Source organism: Salvelinus alpinus, chromosome 24 (assembly GCF_045679555.1).
Source record: "Salvelinus alpinus chromosome 24, SLU_Salpinus.1, whole genome shotgun sequence".
Lineage (NCBI taxonomy): Eukaryota > Metazoa > Chordata > Actinopteri > Salmoniformes > Salmonidae > Salvelinus > Salvelinus alpinus.
In genome coordinates, this window is record NC_092109.1 from 24,495,424 (window position 1) to 24,518,749 (window position 23,326).

At 41.5% G+C, this 23,326-nt stretch overlaps 1 protein-coding gene across 1 annotated transcript in view; it reads right to left on the reverse strand.

Annotated features, from left to right (window-relative positions):
- The window catches only part of LOC139551853 (uncharacterized), a 96,628-nt gene that overhangs the window by 66,310 nt on the left and 6,992 nt on the right, over window positions 1-23,326 (reverse strand). The window lies entirely within an intron of this gene.

The following is a 23,326-nucleotide window of genomic DNA, read 5'->3' on the forward strand; positions in this document are numbered from 1 at the left end:
CTGTGTGTGGAGTACAGGTGATCTAGATTTTTTTCCCTCTGGTTGCACATTTAACATGTTGATGGAAATTTGGTAGAACTGATTTAAGTTTCCCTGCATTAACTTCTTATGGCTGCAGGGGCAGTATTGAGTAGCTTGGATGAAAGGTGCACAGAGGTGCCCAGAGTAAATGGCCTGCTCCTCAGTCATAGTTGCTAATATATGCATATTATTATTAGTATTGGATAGAAAACACTCTGAAGTTTCTAAAACTGTTTGAATTATGTCTGTGAGTATAACAGAACTCATATGGCAGGCAAAAACCTATGAAAAAATCCAAACAGGAAGTGGAAATTCTGAGGCTGGTAGATTTTCAACCAAGCTCCCATTGAAATTACAGCGAGATATGGATGTGTTTTCACTTCCTACGGCTTCCACTAGATATCAACAGTCTGTAGAACTTTGTCTGATGACTCTACTGTGAAGGGGGGCCAGATGAGAGGAGAATTAGTCAGGTCTGCCATGACCTGACCATGCTTTCACCATGCTCGTTCACATAAGAGGGAGCTCCGTTCCATCGCTCATCTGAAGTCAATGTAATTCTCCGGTTGGAACGTTATTCAAGATGTATGTTAAAAACATTCTAAAGATTGATTCAATACATCGTTTGACATGTTTCTACGGACTGTTACAGAACTTTTGGACATTTCATCAGGTTTTATTGAACGCGCTTTCCTGATGTTGGATTTGTATACCAAACACGCGACAAAGATAACTATTTGGACATAAATGATGGACATTACCGAAAAAAACAAAAATTTCTTGTGGGAGTCCTGGGAGTGCATTCCGACGAAGATCAGCAAAGGTAAGTGAAGATTTATAACGCTTTTTATGAGTTTTGTTGACTGCACAATTTGGGCGGGTAACTGTATGGCTTGCTTCTGTGGCTGAACGCTGTTTTCAGATTATTGAATATTGTGCTTTGCCGTAAAGCTTTTTGAAATCTGACACAGCGGTTGCATTAAGAACAAGTGTATCTTTATTTCTATGTAAAACATGTATCTTTCATCAAAGTTTATGATGAGTATTTCTGTTATTTGACGTGGCTCTCTGCATTTTCTCCGGATATATTGGAGGCATTTCTGAACATGGCGCCAATGTCAACGGAGGTTTATGGATATAAATATGAACTTAATCGAACAAGACATATATGTATTGTGTAATATGAAGTCCTATGAGTGTCATCTGATGAAGATCATCAAAGGTTAGTGATTCATTTTATCTCTATTTGTGCTATTTGTGCCTCCGCTGGAAAAATGGCAGAATTTTTATTTGAGTTGGTGGTGACCTAACCTAATCGTTTGTGGTGCTTTCGCTGAAAATGTCACGCCCTGACCTTAGGTCCTTTTTTATGTCTCTATTTTGGTTTGGTCAGGGTGTGAGTTGGGGTGGGCATTCTATGTTTTGTTCTATGTTTTATATTTCTATGTGTTTGGCCGAGTGTGGTTCTCAATCAGAGGCAGTTGTCTATCGTTGTCTCTGATTGAGAACCATACTTAGGTAGCCTCATCCCACCTGTGTTTTGTGGGTAGTTGTTTTCTGTTGTGTGTCTGCACCAGCCAGAACTGTTTCAGTCGTTTTCTTTGTTATTTCAGTGTTCATTAAATAAATATGGACACATACCACGCTGCACCTTGGTCCTCTCCTTCCAACAGCTGTTACAGAAAAGCCTATTTGAAAACGGACACTTTGATGGGTTTAACAACAAGATTACCTTTAAAATGATAAGACACATGTATGTTTGAAGAATTTTAATTACGAGATTTCTATTGTTTGAATTTGGTGCCCTGCACTTTCACTGGCTGTTGTCATATCGATCCCGTTACCGGGATTGCAGCCATAAGAAGTTTTAAAGGTCTCAGGCCACGAGGAGCGCCGCATCTGGGTGAGTGGTTTCCAGTTTGCTTATTACCTTATACAGCTGACTGAGTGCGGTCTTAGTGCCAGCATCTGTCTGTAGTGGTAAATAAACAGCCACGAAAAGTATAGCTGAAAACTCTCAAGGTAAGTAGTGTGGCCTGCAATTTATCACAATATACTCTACTTCAGGTGAGCAAAATCTAGAGACTTCTGCTGTTTACAAATATGCACTTGTTTGTTGAAGAAAAAATCTTCAGCTAATCCGAGGTGAGTGATCGCTGTCCTGATGTTCAGAAGCAATTTTTTTGCCGTAAGAAATGGTTGCAGAAACATTATGTACAAAATAAGTTAGAAATAACACGAAAAAAACACATAATAGCACAATTGGTTGGGCGCCCGTAAAACTGCTGCCATTTCTTCCGGCGCCATTTTAGCCGTTGAATTGCGACTCCACTTTGTCTCTGTACTGACGTGTTGCCTGTTTGATTGCCTTACGGAGGGAATAACTCCACTGCTTTTATTCGGCTATATTCCCAGTTACCTTGCCATAGTTAAATGCGGTGGTTCGCGCTTTCAGTTTTGCATGAATGCTGCCATCTATCCATGGTTTCTGGTTTGGGTAGGTTTTAATAGTCACAGTGGGTACATCTACCATACAGTTCCTAATGAACTCAGTCACCATATCCGTGTCTAAATGATTCTCAGAGACTACCAGGAATATATCCCAGTCCACGTGATCAAAGCAATCTTGAAGCATGGATTCTGATTGATCAGACCAGCGTTGACTAGACCTTAGCACGGGTAATTCCTATTTGAGTTTGTGCTTATAGGAAGGGAGGAGAGAAATGGAGTCATGATCAGATTTGCCAAAGGGAGGGCAGAGGAGGGCCTTGTAGGTATTTTGAAAAGTTGAGTAGCAGTGGTCCAATGTTTTTCCAGAGCAGGTACTACAGTCAATGTGTTGGTAGAACTTCGGTAGCGTTTTCCTCTAATTTGTTTTGTTAAGAACAAATTCTTATTGTCAATGACGGCCTAGGAACAGTGGGTTACCTGCATCGTTCAGAGGCAGAACGACAGATTTTCACCTTGTCAGCTCGGGGATTCGATCTTGCAACCTTTCGGTTACTAGTTCAACACTCTAACCACTAGGCTACCTGCCACCCCGTATACTTAGAAGCGATGGATGGTGTGCACGCCTCCTGAGTCGGACTAGAAGTCCACTCTGAATGTTTTGAAGCAGCCTCTGGAATAAATTCAATTGCCCTGGGGGGTTCGAATAAAGGATCCAATTTGGGAAAGTTGTGTTCCTAGTCATAATGCTGGTGAGTTACCGCTGCTCATTTAATGTATTGGAAGGCAGCGAGCCTTTGACCTCCCTTGATAAAATAAGTATAAAATAATAGCCAGTCAGCTTTGAGCTAAATTGAGTGAGCTCTACTATGAATGGTCCTGGCAAACCAAAAAAAAGTTTATGGGAAGCCAGTTTGGATTTGGATTCACACCAATCAAATCACATCAAAAGAAAATAAAAATGTAATTGACAGAGAACTTGAATTGTTGCTTCTCGTTGTGTCGTCCTCCCGTGGCTAGCTAGCTAGCTAAAATTGTTCCTTTCCTAAATTAGCCATGGATGGAGATAGTGATTTGGACTTTCCGTACTTGCTTGATCATGCTGTAGGTCATGTAACTGTTTGTTACATGCAATGTGGATTTCACTAGACAGAGGTTGCTCTCCGGTTTTGTGATGAAACAAAGGTGTAGTTGAATTTATTCTGCCACTGTGTCTTCTTATTGTCTCAGCCTAAGGCCTATATATCATGGTGGCAAGACATATGAACGAACATGTTATAGAGCAAACAATGCAATTATCACAACACATAGGTTGTAATATGGCTATTTTTCCTGGCTTGGCTTCCCCAGTGATTTAACCCACGCACCGCTACTGGTCCTATCTACAAATTCTCGTTATTACACAGTATGCCTATAAATGACTACAGATGGAATAAACTTCTGAACTCGTTCAAGAGGGACCAAGACTAACAAGTGAGTAGGATTTGGTGAGCCATTTTTAAGTTGGTAGATTGAATACTTTCTGTCCGTCAGAAGACAGATAGCGTGAGAAGCAGGCAGGGGGTTCTGTAAGAGTGAGTGGGAGGAAGCAAGAAGCCTAATTTCAGTACATTACAAAAACCTCACATAGACAAGCTTTACCTCTCTGAATCATCTCTTCTTCCAAGACTCAACTGAGCCACATTAAAATATCTAGTTTACGTTTTCTCTAGGTTACATGAGCATGTGAATCGTAGATATAGGAATAGTTTGATGCAGAAAGCAAAACCCTTGGATCTTTAAAAAGTATATTCATGTTAGTTCTAAACATCTAACTGTTATTCATGTTACGTGTCTACTATTGTATGTTAGTGAATGCATTGCCAATTCTCTCTAGACAACATGTTTGCATAAACTATCCAAGCTAGGAGTGGCACATGTAGACAGACTTAGTGAGTAGGATGTGGCCGGACGGCTAGTGTAGTTGTGGTCGCTAACCTCCTTTGCATGCAAACTGTATGGGCTCGACTCGTCTGTACATCAAAGCTCATCTCTCTCCAGAGACATAGGCAGCAGAATCAAATCACTCTGCATGTGATCTGATGGGGAGCCAGTGCCTGGCATACAGATCCAGTTCCAGCTCGGTGCATGCCAAGAGCGCTCCATGGGATGAGGACAAACTGTTGGAGTGGGGACATGCAAAAAATAACAGGAAAAAAACGTAACTGACACCCACGGCAGAGGACTGTCATATTTACCCACCTGTCTGCTGGCATGAGAAATTAGGAAGTGGGGCCCTCACAGTGAGATGAGGATGAGGAAGCCATCAGGACGGCTGGGTGGTTACATAACGGCAGTTCCCCTACAGCACTCTGATTTATAGTTATAATGCTGTCGAAGAGTGGGCCATGCCATGGTGAAGATGTGAACTAACACTGAGGGGGAGTGAGCATGAGAAGTGCCTAAGTGTGTATGAGAAGGTGAGGAGAAGGTGGGGAGACAGCCCATCAGTCCGCACAAATCCAATGGACAAATCTACATAGGCAATTCTCCTTCCCTATTGGCAAAGGTTACAGTGATCTATTGTAGCTAGTGGGGTTTGGTTTCAATAGCTTACATGCAGTAGTGTTACAATGAGACAATTGTAGAATTATTGGTCAAGCAATGAATCAATGTCAAGTCATGTGATTTACATCTCTTTAAGTGATTTCCTGTTCATCTTTTTCTTCACATGAAAATGTAAACAACCTATTCAAATAATAATAAAAAATGGATGTGAAACCCAAGAACAAAGTCTATCAGTTGGTTATAATTTTCTTACAAGTAGAGCAATGAAAAATAAACCTGTTATACAATTAACTTTCCTTTTCACGTTGGACATAATGTGCTTGGTCTGCACTCTTCTGATTTAGCTTATCCTCAGTTTGTAGAGATGTCATCAAAAGCTTTTTTTAACGGTGGGGATGTGATTAATTCATTACCAAATGTAAACTTACCTCTGGAGAGAACAGCAACAGGAGCTGGAGGTAAATTGTGAGGTTTATTTTACACCACTAATTACTCAGTAAATTCAAAGCCCCCATGGGAAACAGAGCACACTAGAATAAACCAACGTTCAACTAAACTACTATTTCACTGCCAGCGCATGTAATTTTCCCCTAACGTGGTGACCGACCCATTCAACATCACCAGCTGTCATCATAGGCAGCTCTATAGTGAGAAACATCTCGGTCCCCAAGGCAAAAACCCTGTGCTACCCAGGAGCACGAGTACAGGACATCACAAGGCTGCTTCCGACTGTTCTAACACAGATGCCGGGAGCTGACACTGTCGTAGTCCATGTGGGGTCAAACGACATCAGGAGGGCTAGCTCGGAACATTGGAAAATGTATTTTAAATAACTGATTTTAGCATTAAAAGACTCCAAAAAAAGACCAATAATTTCAGGTCCAGTACCATCGTTGGGCTGCGGGTGTGAAAGATTCAGCAGACTGCTGGCATTACACATCTGGCTAAAATACTGCTGTAGCTCTGCTGGAGTCACTTTTATTGATAACTTTGACACCTTCTGGAAACAGAAGATACTCTACAGGAATGACGGACTCTGTCTACGCATCCAAGGCTGCATTGAAACAATGACTGGTAAATAATCCAAGACCAGCTCAGTTAATCTCTACCATTGTGACAATGAGTTGTCATAATGCTCCATCAAATGTACATGATCTTAGGGGCTTTGGCAAACAATGTAAGTCATTTAATTTATGTACCCCTAATTTCACCGAATACATCTGTTTATCCTATAGCTATTGTAAGCAGTAATCATGAGCCTATAAACCAGAGTTACACTGTTAGCACTGAGGCGGTGTGCAATAGTAAGAAGACCACTTTATGCAGCTCACCCTGCACTATCAGCTCCAATGTAAATAACATGAGTAAGTCTACCTCTGATAAGCTTCCCAGTAAAGCATTAAAAACAATCAAGCAACCCAGAAAAGTGCTAAAAATAGCCCATGTTAACATATGTAGCCTAAGAAACAAGGTCAATGAAGTCAATAACTTGCTTGTAACAGATTACATTCATATTCTGACTATCTCTGAAACTCACTTAGATAATACCTTTGATACAGTGGTAGCAATACATGGTTATAACATCTACCGAAAAGACAGAAATGCCAACAGAGGCGGTTTTGCTGTCAATATTTTGAACCACATTCCTGTAAAGGTTAGAGACGATCTAATGTTAAATACTGTTGAAGTAATATGGCTACAGGTTCATCTGCCTCACCTAAAGCCCATGCTGGTGGGAAGCTGCTATAGACAACCAAGTGCTAACAGTCAATATGTGGATAATATGTGTGAAATGCTTGATAATGTATGTGATATCAACAGAGAAGTATATTTTCTGGGTGATTTAAATATTGACTGGCTTTCAAGCTGCCCAATCAGGAAAACACTTCAAACTGTAACCAGTGTCTGCAACCAGGATCAGGTTGTCAGTCAACCTACCAGGGTAGTTACAAACAGCACAGGAATTAAATCATCAACATGTATTGATCACATCTTTACTAACGCTGCAGATATTTGCTTTACAGCACTATCCAGATCCATAGGATGTAGTGATCACAATATAATAGCCATATCTAAGAAAACCAAAGTTCCAAAGGGAGGGCCTAATATAATGTATAAGAGGTCATACAATACATTTTGTAGTGATTCATATGTTGATGTCACCCTGTATGATACCCTTGTGTTTTGTTATTGCAAAGTTAGCAAGGTAACATAGTTAGCGAATATTTGCTAGTCTGTGGTGTGTAATGAGGAGCAACCAGACGAATTTATGAAAGTACTTATTCCAGTTACTAATATGCATGCACCGGTTAAGAAAATGACTGTAAAAACTGTTAAATCCCCTTTGATTGATGAGGAATTGAAAAACTGTATGGTTGAGAGTGATGAAGCAAAAGGTATGACAATTAAGTCTGGCAGCCCAACTGATTGGCAAATGTACTGCAAATTAAAAAATCATGTGACTAAACTAAATTTAAAAAATGTAAAAACTACACTATGAAACAAGGAAATTATATAAAGAATGATAATAAATAGCTTTGGGGCACCTTAAATGAAATTTTGGGGGAAAAAAGCCAACTCGGCTCCTTCATTCATTGAATCAGATGGCTCATTCATCACAAAGCCCACTGATATTGCAAACTACTTTAATTACTTTTTCATTGGCAAGATAAGCAAACTTAGGGATGACATGCCAGCAACAAACGCTGACACTACACATCCAATTATATCGGACCAAATTATGAAAGACAAAAATTGTACTTTTGAATTCCGTAAAGTCAGTGTGGAAGAGGTGAAAAAATTATTGTTGTCTGACAACGATGACATCCACTGGGTTCTGACAATTTGGAAAATTACTGAGGATAATGGCAGACGATATTGCCACTCCTATTTTCCACATCTTCAATTTAAGCCTACTAGAATGTGTGTGCCCTCAAGCCTGGAGGGAAGCTAAAGTCATTCCGCTACCCAAGAATAGTAAAGCCACCTTTACTGGCTCAAATAGCCGACCAATCAGTCTGTTACCAACCCTTAGTAAACTTCTGGAAAAAATTGTGCTTGACCAGATAAACTCAGCAAAAAAAGAAATGTCCCTTTTCCAGGACCCTGTCTTTCAAAGACAATTCGTAAAAATCCAAATAACTTCACAGATCTTCATTGTAAACGGTTTAAACAGTTTCCCATGCTTGTTCAATGAACCATAAACAATTTATGAACATGCACCTGTGGAACAGTCGTTAAGACACTAACAGCTTACAGACGGTAGGCAATTAAGGTCACAGTTATTACTTAGTTATTATTAGTTAGTTATTACACAGTTACTTAGGACCCAAAGAGGCCTTTCTACTGACTCTGAAAAATACCAAAAGAAAGATGCCCAGGGTCCCTGCTCATCTGAGTGAACGTGCCTTAGGCATGCTGCAAGGAGGCATGAGGACTGCAGATGTGGCCAAGGCAATAAATTGCAATGTCCGTACTGTGAGACGCCTAAGACAGCACTACAGGGAGACAGGACGGACAGCTGATCATCCTCGCAGTGGCAGACCACGGGTAACAACACCTGCACAGGATCGGTACATCCGAACATCACACCTGTGGGACAGGTACAGGATGGCAACAACTTCCCGAGTTACACCAGGAATGCACAATCCCTCCATCAGTGCTCAGACTGTCTGCAATAGGCTGAGAGAGGCTGGACTGAGGGCTTGTAGGCCTGTTGTAAGGCAGGTCTTCACCAGACATAAGCCCACCGTCGCTGGACCAGACAGGACTGGCAAAAAGTGCTCTTCACTGACGAGTCGCGGTTTTGTTTCACCAGGGGTGATGGTAGGATTCACATTTATCGTCGAAGGAATGAGCGTTACACCGAGGCCTGTACTCTGGAGCGGGATTGATTTGGAGATGGAGGGTCCGTCATGGTCTGGGGCGGTGTGTCACAGCATCATCGGACTGAGCTTGTTGTCATTGCAGGCAATCTCAACGCTGTGCGTTACACGGAAGACATCCTCCTCCCTCATGTGGTACCCTTCCAGCAGGCTCACCCTGACATGACTTTCCAGCATTACAATGCCACCAGCCATACTGCTCGTTCTGTGCGCGATTTCCTGCAAGACAGGAATGTCAGTGTTCTGCCATGGCCAGCGAAGAGCCCGGATCTCAATCCCAATGAGCATGTCTGGGACCTGTTGGATCGAAGGGTGAGGGCTAGGGCCATTCCCCCCAGAAATGTCTGGGAACTTGCAGGTGCCTTGGTGGAAGAGTGGAGTAACATCTCACAGCAACAACTGGCAAATCTGGTGCAGTGCATGAGGAGGAGATGCACTGCAGTACTTAATGCAGCTGGTGGCCACACCAGATACTGACTTACTTTTGATTTTGACCCCCCCTTTGTTCAGCGACACATTATTCCATTTCTGTTAGTCACATGCCTGTGGAACTTGTTCAGTTTATGTCTCAGTTGTTGAATCTTATGTCCATAGAAATATTTACAAATGTGAAGTTTTCTGAAAATAAACGCAGTTGACAGTGAGAGGACATCATTTTTTTGCTGAGTTTACAATGCTATTTCACAGTAAACAAAATGACAACAGAATTTCAGCATGCTTATAGGGGAGGACACTCAACAAGCACAGCACTTACACAAATGACTGATTATTGGCTGAGAGAAATTGATGATCAAATTATTGTGGGGGCTGTCTTGTAAGACTTCAGTCCAGCTTTTGACATTATCGATCAAAGTCCGCTGCTGGAAAAACATATTTGTTATGGCTTTACATCCCCTGCTATATTGTGGATAAAGAGTTACTTGTCTAACAGAACACAGAGGGTGTTCTTTAACCTTTTGTCAATAGGGGGAGCTGTTAGCATTATTTTTTTTTTTACATTTCCAAATTAAACTGCCTCGTGCTAAATTCTTGATCGTACAATATGCATATTATTGTTATTATTGGATAGAAAACAGTCTATAGTTTCTATAGGAGTTGAAATTTTGTCTCTGAGTGGTACAGAACAATTTTTACAGCACTTTTCATGACAGGGTTCAGATTTCAGAAATTTTTACCTCTGATCTGGGGTCTGTTTATAAGGCCACAGTGAATGCTATGAAGAAACCGACACTACCTACGTCTTCCTCTGGGTGTCTGTACGTCATCACGTTTTCAATGAACTCGATGGGACGTTCACAGCCATTATAAATGACAAAAATGTACAGAGACCCCTCTTTCTCAACGTGCGCCTCAAGCGTGAAGGCCATCGGACCTGTCTCGTTCCAAATCGTTTTCTAACCAGCTATATTTCTCCGGTCATGTTTTCAGTCGTTATAGTTGTTAAAAACATCATAATGTAGTTAATTTGAAACGTTTTATAGCAATTTATATCCGTTTAGTGCGATTCTGAGGAATTTATTTGTCGTGCACTTTCTAGCTTTGGGAACGTTTCGCGGTCTCGGTCGTTGTTAGTGGACATTTCGAAGGACAGAGGACATCTATCGACCAAAAGACGTTTATAACATAGAAAGGATACATTGCCCAAGAATATGATGGAAGATCAGCTCAAAGTAAGCAATATTTAATATGATAAACCGTGTTTCTGTCGAAATATTTTAAACGCATTTTTCGCCATTTTGTTTTGTATAGCTTCACTTGGCCAACCCTGTATTGAAAAGTAAGGATAATTTTAAAAATGTAAATCAGCGGTTGCATTAAGAACTAATTTGTCTTTCGATTCCTGTCAACCCTGTATTTTTTAGTCAAGTATATGATTAGCTTTTAATTAAACTAGATCACTCTGATAGATGACGTCAGACATATTGAGGCTTGATTTCCTAGTATTTTCATTGTGTAACCACGGTTTTGTATGGCTAAATATGCACCTTTTCGAACAAACTGTATATGTATGTTGTAAAATGATGTTACAGGAGTGTCATCGGAAGAATTCTGAGAAGGTTAGTGAAAAAATTAATATCTTTTGGCGGTGATTACGTTATAGCGCTCTTTGGCTGGAATCGATGCTCTGGTAACGTTTTCACATGTAGTATGCTAACTTATCGATTTATTGTGTTTTCGCTGTAAAACGCTTAGAAAATCTGAAATATTGTCTGGAATCACAAGATCTGGGTCTTTCCATTGCTATGCTTTGTCTATTCTTATGAAATGTTTTATGATGAGTAAATTGGTCATACACGTTGCTCTATCTAGTAATTCTAGTGGATTTGTGATGGTCGGTGCAATTGTAAACTGTGATTTCTACCTGAAATATGCACTTTTTTCTAACAAAAACTATCCTATACCATGAATATGTTATCAGACTGTCATCTGATGGTTTTTTTTATAGGTTATTGGCTATCAATATCTTAGTTGAGCCGAATTGGTGATAGCACCTGAAGGAGTAAGAAACTGATGGAGTTAGAATAGTGGTGTATTTTGCTAACGTGTTTAGCTAATAGATTTACATATTTTGTCTTCCCTGTAAAACATTTTAAAAATCTGAAATGGTGGCTTTATTCACAAGATCTGTATCTTTCATCTGGTGTCTTGGACTTGTGATTTAATGATATTTAGATGCTACTATCTACTTCTGAAGCTATGCTATCTATGCTAATCAGTGTGTGGGGGGTGGGGGGTGCTCCCGGATCCGGGTTTCTGAGGCAGTAAAAGTTAATGGAAGCCTCAAACATAATCCAGTTAGAGTCAGGAATCCCCAGGGTAGCTGTTTAGGCCCCTTGCTTATTTCAATTTTTACTAACGACATGCCACTGACTTTGAGTAAAGCAAGTGTATATGTATAAGAAAGACTCAACACTATACACGTCAGCTACTACAGCAACTGAAATGACTACAACACTCGAAGAGCTGCAGTTAGTTTCAGAGTGGGTGGCAAGGAATAAGTTAGCCCTAAATATTTCTAAAACTTAAAGCATTGTATTTAGAAAACACTCACTAAACCCTAAACCTCAACTAAATATTGTAAACTGTCATGGTCAAAACATATTGATGCAGTACTAGCTAAGATGGGGAGAAGTCTGTCTATAATAAAGCGATGCTCTGCCTTCTTAACAACACTATCAACAAGGCAATCTCTCCTGGCTGAAAGTGGAGGAGAGATTGACTTCATCACTACTATTATTTATGAGAGGTTTTATTTATTGACATGTTGAATGCACTGAGCTGTCTGTCTAAACTACTGGCACACAGCTCGGACACCCATGCATACCCCACAAGAAATGCCACAAGAGGTCTCTTCACAGTCCCCAAGTCCAGAACAAACTATGGGAGGCAAGACAGTACTACATAGAGCAATGACTACATGGAACGTTATTCCACATCAAGTAACTGACGCAAGCAGTAAAATTAGATTTAAAAAACAGATTAAAAAACACCTTATGGAACAGCGGGGACTGTGAAGCAACACAAACATTGGCACAGACACATGCATACATACATGATAACATACGCACTATACATACACATGGATTTAGTACTGTAGAATAATGGTAGTGGTGGAGTAGGGGCCTGAGGGCACACAGTATGTTATGAAATCTGTGAATGTAATGTTTTAAAAATTGTGTGCCAGATAGAACAGCAGGGGGAAAAAGTAATCAGTAGATTGCTTTACTCACTATTCCAGTCCTGAAACAATCTGTTATTTCAAATACAAAGAAAGAAAAAGAATACCTATAAAACCTCTAGCCCTATGCTGATAGGAACATTGTGGGAGATCATGATGCACTATTGTAACCACATATATGGTGTGGATGAATAAGCCATCAATTAATATCCTATTAGGTATTACATATCCCATTGTAAACCCAGCCAGTAAGAACTAATACAAAGTAGCAATGTTCCAGCGGCAGCAGGAGTGTGACAACAGAGTGGTGATAAACTATACAGCATTGATGCATCCCTGTCACTCTACCAAGGTGGTGCTGTTGAGACAAACACCCAGGTGCACCTTGCAACCTGAGCTAACTGGCAGCACCTTTCTGTCCTGTCTGTCTGTCAGGGCATCCGTTGCCTTCTCTTTTCTACTCGCAGAAGGATGGTGTTTTTAACTTCACCAGACACCCATTCAGTCCCAGTTGTCATTATAAGCCATACAGACAGATACACAAATTACATTTCAGTGGATGGGGTCCGGCTACAGGTGACGGCATGGGGTGGAAGGTGAAATCAACAAGCACTTAAACTGACTAAACCATGCCAAGGATGGTGGAAAATAATTTTAAAAGTGGGTGTATGGATTGAGGCATCCTAAATGTAGTTAATTTGGTCTTCTGGCTCCTGCAACACTTTCATCACCTTGAAGAGAAGATGAATAGAAGCATTAAACTGTCAGTTAAGCCAAATCATATAAAGGCAGTTCGAACTGCTTCCCCACAAATGCCAGTATTTATCAAATCAAAGTTTAATGGTCGCACACACAGATTTGCAGATGTGAAAAAGTGCAGAAATGTGCAGGAAAATGATTGTGTTTCTAGCTCCAACAGTGCAGTAATACCTAGCGATACAAAGCAATAAACACAATCCCAAAAAATTGAAATAAATATGAAATATCAGATGAGCAAATTCAGAGTATATATTCAGTAAGTGTACAAAACAGTAGGAACAAATAAATGGAGCATATTCTGTTATAAGTTTGATTCATGGGGATAAACATTCATAGAAAGAACACAACATTAAGTACACCTGCTCTTTCCATGACATAGACTGACCAGGTGAATACAGGTGAAAGCCATGATCCCTTATTGATGTTACCTGTTAAATCCACTTCAGTCATTGTAGATGAAGGGGGACGAGACAGGTTAAAGAAAGATTTTTAAGCCCTGAGACAATTAAGACATGGACTGTGCATGACTGCCATTCAGAAGGTGAATTGGCTAGACAAAATATGGACCTTGTAGAGTCCATGCCCTGACGAATTGGGTCTGTTCTTAGCGCAAAAAGTGGTGCAACTCAATATTAGGAAGGTGTTCGTAATGTTTTGTACACTCAGTGTATAATGGTGTGTATAGAAAGTATATGAATAGAAAAGGTGTACAGCAGAAGTTACAGTGCATTCGGAAAGTATTCAGACCCCTTCTCTTTTTCCACATTTTGTTACGTTACAGCCTTATTCTAAAATTGATTTTGCCCCTCATCAATCTACAAACAATACCCCATAATGACAAAGCAAAAAACAGGTTTTTATACATTTTAGCAAATTTATTGACCCTTTGCTATGATACTCAATTTTGAGCTTAGGTGCATCCTGTTTCCATTGATCATCCTTGAGATGTTTCTACTACTTGATTGTAGTCCACCTGTGGTCAATTCAATTAATTGGACAGGATTTGGAAAGGCACACACCTGTCTATATAAGGTCTCACCATTGACAGTGCTTGTCAGAGCAAAAACCAAGCCAAGAGGTCGAAGGAATTGTCCATAGAGCTCCGAGAGAGAATTGTGTTGAGGCACAGATCTGGGGAAGGGTACCAAAACATTTAATTGAAGGTCCCCAAGAACACAGTGGTCTCCATCATTATTAAATGGAAGAAGTTTGGAACCACCAAGACTCTTCCTAGAGCTGGCTGCCCGGCCAAACTGAGCAATCAGGGGAGAAGGGCCTTGGTCAGCGAGGTGACCAAGAACCCAATGGCCACTGACAGAGCTTCAGAGGTCTTTTGTGGAGATTAGAGAACCTTCCAGAAGGACAACCATCTCAGCAGCACTCCACCAATCAGGCCTTTATGGTAGAGTGGCCAGATGAAAGCCACTCCTCAGTAAAAGGCACATGACAGCCCACTTGGAGTTTGCCAAATGGCACCTAAAGGAATCTCAGACCATGAGAAAAAGGTGCGTCAAAGCTGGGACCGAGACTGAAAAACAGCTTCAATCTCAAGGCCATCAGCCTGCTAAAGAGCAATCACTAACTCAGTGAGTCTGCTGCCTACATTGAGATCCAATCACTGGCCACTTTAATAAATGGATCACTAGTCACTTTACAATGTACTGTAAATAATGGCACTTGAATAATGTTTACATATCTTACATTACTCATATCACATGTATATACTGTATTTTATACCATCTATTGCACCTTGCCTATGCCACTCGGCCATCGCTCATCCATATACTGACATGTACATATTCTCATGCACCCCTTTAGATTTGTGTGTATTAAGTAGTTGTTGGGCAAATTGTTTGATATTACTGCACTGTCAGAACTAGAAGCACAACCATTTCGCTACACTAGCATTAACATCTGTTAATCATGTGTTTGTGACAAATAACATTTGATTTGATGTTTGAACTCTTTGACCTGAAAGCCAAGCGTCACGTCTGGAGGAAACCTGACACCATCCCTACGGTGAAGCATGGTGGTGGCAGCATCAAGCTGTAGGGATGTTTTTCAGCGGCAGGGACTGGGAGACTAGTCAGGATCGAGGAAAGGATGAACCGAGCAAAGTACAGAGAGATTCTTGATGAAAACCTGCTCCAGAGCACTCAGGACCTCAGACTGGGGCAAAGGTTCCACTTCCAACAGGACAACGACCCTAAGCACACAGCCAAGACAACGCAGGAGTGGCTTCAGATCAAGTCTCTGAATGTCCTTGAGTGGCCTAGCCAGAGCCCGGACTTGAACCCGATCTAACATCTCAGGAGAGACCTGAAAATAGCTGTGCAGCGACACTCCCCATCTAACCTGACAGAGCTTGAGAGGATCTGCAGAGAAGAATGGGAGAAACTCCCCAAATACAGGTGTGCCAAGCTTGTAGCGTCATACCCAAGAAGAATTGAGGCTGTAATCACTGCCAAAGGTGCTTAAACAAAGTGTCTGAATACTCATGTGAAGGTGATATTTCATTTTTATATTTTTTATGAATTTGCAAAAAAGTATTAACCTGTTTTTGCTTTGTCGTTATGGGGTATTGTGTGTAGATTGATGAGGAAAAAAGACAATATAATACATTTTAGAATAAGGCTGTAACGTAACAAAATGTGGAAAAAGTCAAGGGGTCTGAATACTTTCAGAATGCACCGTATATAGGATGAGCCATGGCTAGAATACAGTATAAACATATAATGTGGGTAAAACAGTAGACCTACAGTACGCTAACATTATGAAAGTGACCAGTGGTCAATGACTATGAACATAGTGCAGCAGTCTAAGATGGAGGGCAGGGTATAGGGCGGAGGTCGGCTAGTGGTAAGTGTTTCACAGTCCGATGGCCTGGAGATAAAGCTATTAATCTCTCGGATTTTGAATTTGAAGTATTAAAAAATATATACAGTATATATGTTATTTGATGAAAATTTGTTTCGGCCTTACTAATATTAGCCCATACAAATGCATTGAATAACGAATTCACTACATGGAACAGATAGTCCACCCAAATAATCCAGATTTTTTTTACAACTGGTACCGGGGGACCTTCAGATGAGTCTTGTGAGGCCTGTGGGTGTACTAGAAACAAAGGACATGTACTTGTTCGTGAGAGACTCACCTTTCCATAGAGGGGTCACAATACTTTGTAGGCCAAACCGTTTGGACGTTACAGACGATTTTGTGAGAAAACCAATTATAGGGATGTTTTATGGTCTGACAAACACCGCTCTAGCTCTGTCACCTTTCAGCGCAGATGCGGAAGTGCGACACAGGCGGATGTGGTGAATTGAGACACATCAAATGGATATATCTAGCTTAAACTGACAGATTGTTATGGCGATCTTTGTATTACGCTAATCAGATATCCACAGGGTTTAGCATCTTTTTTTCTATGTGTACTGTCTCCACCTTCTAGATGGTAAATCTTTTTGGCCTTTCAGTGACACCGGGTGCTGTAGATGTCCTGGAGGTCAAGCAGTGTGCCCCATTGGGCTGACCGGTGATGCATTGGGCTGACCGTACCACCCTCTGGAGTACTGTGGGTGTGGGCGGTGCAGTTGCTGTACCAGGCAGTGATACAGCCCGACAGAATACTCTTGATGGTGCATCTGTAAAAGTTTGTAAGGGTGTAAAGAAACATTTCTTCAGCTTCCTGAAGTTGAAAAGGCGCTGTTGCACATTCTTCACCACGCTGTCGGTGTGAAGGGACCATTTCATGTCCCGAGTGAAGTGCATGCTGAGGAACTTGAAGCATTTGAGCCACTCCACTCCGGCCCGGTCGATGTGGATGGAGGCGTGCTCTCTCTGCTGTCTTCTGTAGATCACGATTTTATGGCTTCCTAACCAATTGTGCTATTGTGTGTGTTTTTTCTTGTTATTTCTAACTTATTTTATACATAATGTTTCTGCCACAGTCTCTTATGACCGAAAATTGACCGATTACTCACCTGGTACTGGACAAAGATTTTTTCTTTAACGAGCCGGACGCAAAGGATTTACTTCAGACACCCGACAAGGCCCAAATCCCCGTCATTCGCATGACAAAGAGACGGAGATATCAGGGACGTAGGTCAGGGTGCCTTGTTCGAATCCGACGACTGGGTAATCTGCCTCTACCATCTGTCCTATTAGCAAACGTACAATCATTGGATAACAAAATAGACAAGCTACGATCACGAATATGCTACCAACGGGTCATTAAAAACGGTAGTATCTTACGTTTCAAAGAGTCGTGGCTGAACAACGACACGGATAAAATACAGCTGCCGGGTTTCACGCTGCATCGGCAAGATAGAACAGCTGCATCCGGTAAGACAAGGTGGTGCTCCTAGTGGCCGGGGACTTTAATGCAGGGAAACTTAAATCCGTTTTACCTCGTTTTTACCGGCATGTTAAATTACAACCAGAGGGAGAAAAAAACAACTCTAGACTACCTTTACTCCAAACACACTGAGACGCGTACAAAGCTCTCCCTCACCCTCCATTTGGCAAATCTGACCATAATTCTATCCTCCTGATTCCTGCTTAGAAGAAAAAACTAAAGCAGGAAGCACCAGAGACTCGGTCAATAAAGAAGTGGTCAGATGCTATACTACAGGACTGTTTTGCTAGCACAGACTGGAATATGTTCCGGGATTCATCCAATGGCACTGAGGAGTATACCACCTCAGTCACTGGCTTCATCAATAAGTGCCTTGATGATGTCATCTCCACAGTGTACATACCCCAATCAGAAGCCATGGATTACAGGCAACATACGCACTGAGCTAAAGGGTAGAGCTGCCGCTTTCAAGGAGTGGGACTCTAACCCGGACGCTTATAAGAAATCCTGCTATGCCCTCCGACAAACCATCAAACAGGCAAAGAGTCAATACAGGAATAAGATTAATCATACTACCCCCGGCTCCGACACTCGTAGGATGTGGCAGGGCTTGCAAACTATTACAGACTAGAAAGGGAGGCACAGCCATGAGCTGCCCAGTTACACAAGCCTACCAGACGAGCTAAATTACTTCTATGCTCGCTTCGAGGCTAGAAACACTGAAGCATGCATGAGAGCATCAGCTGTTCCAGACGTCTGTGTGATGACGCTCTCCGTAGTCGGTGTGAGTAAACAGGTCAACATTCAAAAGGCCGCAGGGCCAGATGGATTACCAGGACGTGTACTCCGAGCATACGCTGACCAACTGTCAAGTGTCTTCACTGACATTTTCAACCTGTCCCTGTCCGAGTCTGTAATACCAACATGTTTCAAGCAGACCACCATAGTCCCTGTGCCCAAGAACACTAAGGTAACCTGCCTAAATGACTACAGACCCGTAGCACTCACATCTACAGACATTAAGTGCTTTGAAAGGCTGGTCATGGCTCACATCAACACCATTATCCCAGAAACCCTAGATCCACTGCAATTTGCAAACCGCCCAACAGATCCACAGATGATGCAATCTCTATTGCACTCCACACTGAATAAACACCTCCCTCTGCAACTGGATTCTGGACATCCTGACCGGCCACCCCCAGGTTGTAAGGGTAAGTAACAACACATCTGCTACGTTGATCCTCAACACGAGGGTCCCTCAGGGGTGCGTGCTCACTCCCCTCCTGTACTCCCTGTTCACCCATGACTGCATGGCTAGGCACGACTCCAACATCATCATTAAGTTTGCCGACGACACAACAGTGGTAAACCTGCGGTAGCAGAGAGAAGTCTATGACTAGGGTGGCTGGAGTCTTCGGCAATTTTTAGGGCCTTCCCCTGACACTGCCTGGTATACACTAAGTTGTATGTGCCTTTAAACAGCTTGGAAAATTCCAGAAAATGATGTCATGGCTTTAGAAGCTTCTGACAGGATAATTGACATCATTTGAGTCAATTGGAGGTGTACCTGTGGATGTTTTTCAAGGCCTACCTTCAAACTCAGTGCCTCTTTGCTTGACATCATGGGAAAATCAAAAGAAATCAGCCCAAAAAATTGTAGACCTCCACAAGTCAGGTTCATCCTTGGGAGCAATTTCCAAACGCCTGAAGGTACCACGTTCATCTGTACAAACAATAGTACGCAAGTATAAACACCATGGGACAGCCATCATACTGCTCAGGAAGGAGACGCGTTCTGTCTCCTAGAGATGAACGTACTTTGGTGCGAAAAGTTCAAATCAATCCTAGAACAACAGCAAAGGACCTTGTGAAGATGCTGGAGGAAACAGGTACAAACGTATCAATATCCACAGTAAAACGAGTCCTATATCGACATAACCTGAAAGGCCGCTCAGCAAGGAAGAAGCCACTGCTCCAAAACGCCATAAAAAAGCCAGACAATGTTTTGCAACTGCACATGGAGACAAAGATAGTACTTTTTGGAGAAATGTCCTCTAGTCTGATGAAACAAAAATAGAACTGTTTGGCCATAATGACCATCGTTATGTTTGGAGGAAAAGGGGGATGCTTGCAAGCCGAAGAACACCATCCCAACCGTGAAGCACAGGGTGGCAGCATCATGTTGTGGGGGTGCTTTGCTGCAGGAGGGACTGGTGCACTTCACAAAATAGATGGCATCATGAAGTAGGAAAATTATGTGGATATATTGATGCAACATTTCAAGATATCAGTCAGGAAGTTAAAGCTTGGTCACAAATGGGTCTTCCAAATGGACAATGATCCCAAGCATACTTCCAAAGTTGTGGCAAAATGGCTTAAGGACAACACAATCAAGGTATTGGAGTGGCCATCAAAGCCCTGACCTCAACCCTATAGAAAATGTGTGGACAGAACTGAAAAAGCGTGTGTGAGCAAGAAGGCCTACAAATATGACTCAGTTACACCAGCTCTGTCAGGAGGAATGGGCCAAAATTCACCCAACTTATTGTGGGAAGCTTGTGGAAGGCTACCCGAAATGTTTGACCCAAGTTAAACAATTTAAAGGCAATTCTCCCAAATACGAATTGAGTGTATGTACACTTCTGACCCACTGGGAATGTGATGAAAGAAATAAAAGCTGAATTAAATCATTCGCTCTACTATTAATCTGACATTTCACATTCTTAAAATAAACTGGTGATCCTAACTGACCTAAGACAGAATTGTTCTAGGATTAAATGTCAGGAATTGTGAAAAACTGAGTTTGAATGTATTTGGCTAAGGTGTATGTAAACTTTCGACTTCAACTGTACGTCGACACCATTGTCAGAGGCAATTTTCCCAATCCGCGTAAAAAAAATAATCTTGAGGCATAGATTCTGATTGGTCTGACCAACGTTGAACAGTCCTTACCACGGGTGCTTCCTCCTTAAGTTTCTGCCTATAGGTGGGGAGGAGCAGAATGGAGGCATGATTTTCAGGGTGAACATATTTATTAGTTCATATGGATGCAGACACAATTTCCAACACTAGCTGTGAGAACTTTTGAAAGCAGGAAAGACAATGCCATTCTACTGTTCACACTCAGGGCACGACCGCAACAGATGTGTTTGTCATACTCCAAATCAGACTCCACTCTGCATATCCGACCATGCCCGCCACAATTACCACTGAGTGAGTCCTGATATGAAAGCTGTGATGAATTGGGGGGGGGGGGGGGTGTTGTTTACTCAGTAAGGCTTTGTAGCACAGGTAACAGTGACAATCTCTTTCTTGCCAGGAGGTCAATGGGGGGGTGAGCAAAATAGTGGATAAAAGGGATGAAAGTCATTGAAAAAGATGACAGAAACCATGCCTATTGAGAATGTTTTGTTGTGTGTGTGCGCGCGAGTTCAGAGAGACAGAGCGAAGGACAGTGACAGAGAGAAAGTGAGAGAGTGGAGCGGTATGACATGAGTTCCCCACCTTCACTTTTTTCCTTCCTGTATACGTCAATGAAAGTATATTTTTATTGTTTTCAAACAAGCCTGGAGTGGGGCCAAACTTGATTCTAGCCAGTCGATCAAATATAATCAACCCTCCAACATTTAATTATTTTCTAACAAAAATACGATTTTTACGTTTCAAGGTGATGGTTGATTTTTATATCTATTTTAAAATTACCTTGGTTATTGCTGATTGATCCAGACAGTTTTTAAGTGCATATTTTGTTAGACAGGTTTTTTGAAGCAAATTTTGGTGTTTTAGGAGAACAGAACATATGCCTCATAGGATTCCATTAGCATCAGTCTATGCTACCTAGGGGAAGCAAAAGAGAACCACTGCTTTAACCTGTTACTGCAGTGGGCTAAATCAGGGTGTCACATTGCATAATGATAGGAGACAGGGGCAGGAATACGAAATAGTGTATTTTATTTCTCTACCCCAAATAGCGTACGTCATGAACATGATGGGGACAAAGCCCAAAACAAACATGTACTGTAAAGTATCTATATCCACAGTAAAACGAGTCCTATATCGACATAACCTGAAAGGCCGCTCAGCAAGGAAGAAGCCACTGCTTCAAAACCGGCATAAAAAAGCTAGACTACAATTTGCAACTGCACATGGGGACAAAGATCATACTTTTTGGAGAATTGTCCTCTGGTCTGATGAAACAAAAATAGAATTGTTTGGCCATAATGCCATTGTTATGTTTGGAGGAAAAAGGGGATGCTTGCAAGCCGAAGAACACCATCCCAACCGTGAAGCACAGGGGTGGCAGCATCATGTTGTGGGGGTGCTTTGCTGCAGGAGGGACTGGTGCACTTCACTAAATAGATGGCATCACGAGGAAGCAACATCTCAAGACATCAGTCAGGAAGTTAAAGCTTGGTTGCAAAAGGGTCTTCCAAATGGACAATGACCCCAAGCATACTTCCAAAGTTGTGGCGAAATGGCTTAAGCACAACAAAGTCAACGTATTGGAGTGGCCATCACAAAGCCTTGACCTCAAACCTATAGAAAAGTTGTGGGCAGAACTGAAAAAGCGTGTGCGAGCAAGGAGGCCTACAAATATGACTCAGTTATACCAGCTCTGTCACTGGGAATGTGATCAAAGAAATACAAGCTGAAATAAATAATTCTTAAAATAAAGTGGTGATCCTAACTGACCTAAGACAGAGAATGTTTACTCGGATTAAATGTCAGGAATTGTGAAAAACTGAGTTTAAATGTATATGGCTAAGGTATATGTAAACTTCCGACTTCAACTACAACTACAGTATATATACTGTATATATATATATATATAAAACAGCCCTATATAAAACACAGGGCTGTAAACCTCTAATAAATACATGGGACGAGACCTGTAATAACAATACACAGGACGAGACCCATAATAACAAGTACACACTAACACGCTAACACGCAAGACGATACAACAGAGCACAGGTACTCACAAGACCAACGGACATGGAACAATAATCAACAAGGACAATGGGGAACAGAGGGCACATTTACACATACTAAACAGGGGGAATGGGAACCAGGTGTGCATAATGAGACAAGACAGTCCGGGGTTGGTGGTAATGATCCAGTTCAGTGACGCCTAGAAGGACGGTGACGTAGACCTCCGGAGCTGGTGAACGGAATGAGCAGCAGTACCAGGGGAATCAGTGGCACACAGTGTTTCTAGGTAGTCTTAAACAAATCTACTTTGTAACAAAAGTATACACCTCACGCACTTGGTTATGGGCTTAAAAGAAGAAGACACCTGTACCATGTCAGATATAGAGTTGGAATATATTCAATTTTGAGTCTGCATCCCAATATTACACTTTATATACATCACAGAAGACTGAAATATAACAAAACAGTTTGACATAGAAACACCTGATTTTCAGCATTAAAAAATATATATATATATGAATTATGAAATTATGAAAAATATGATAAACATTCCACCCGTGAGGCCACTATAGCGCGATTTGGTCATTTGACTGCAGGAAAGCTACTGCATAATTTGGGGTTGGTGGGGACAGTGAACATGTACAGTATAATACAGAAATTATCATAACATCCATACCATTAACATTCATGACCATT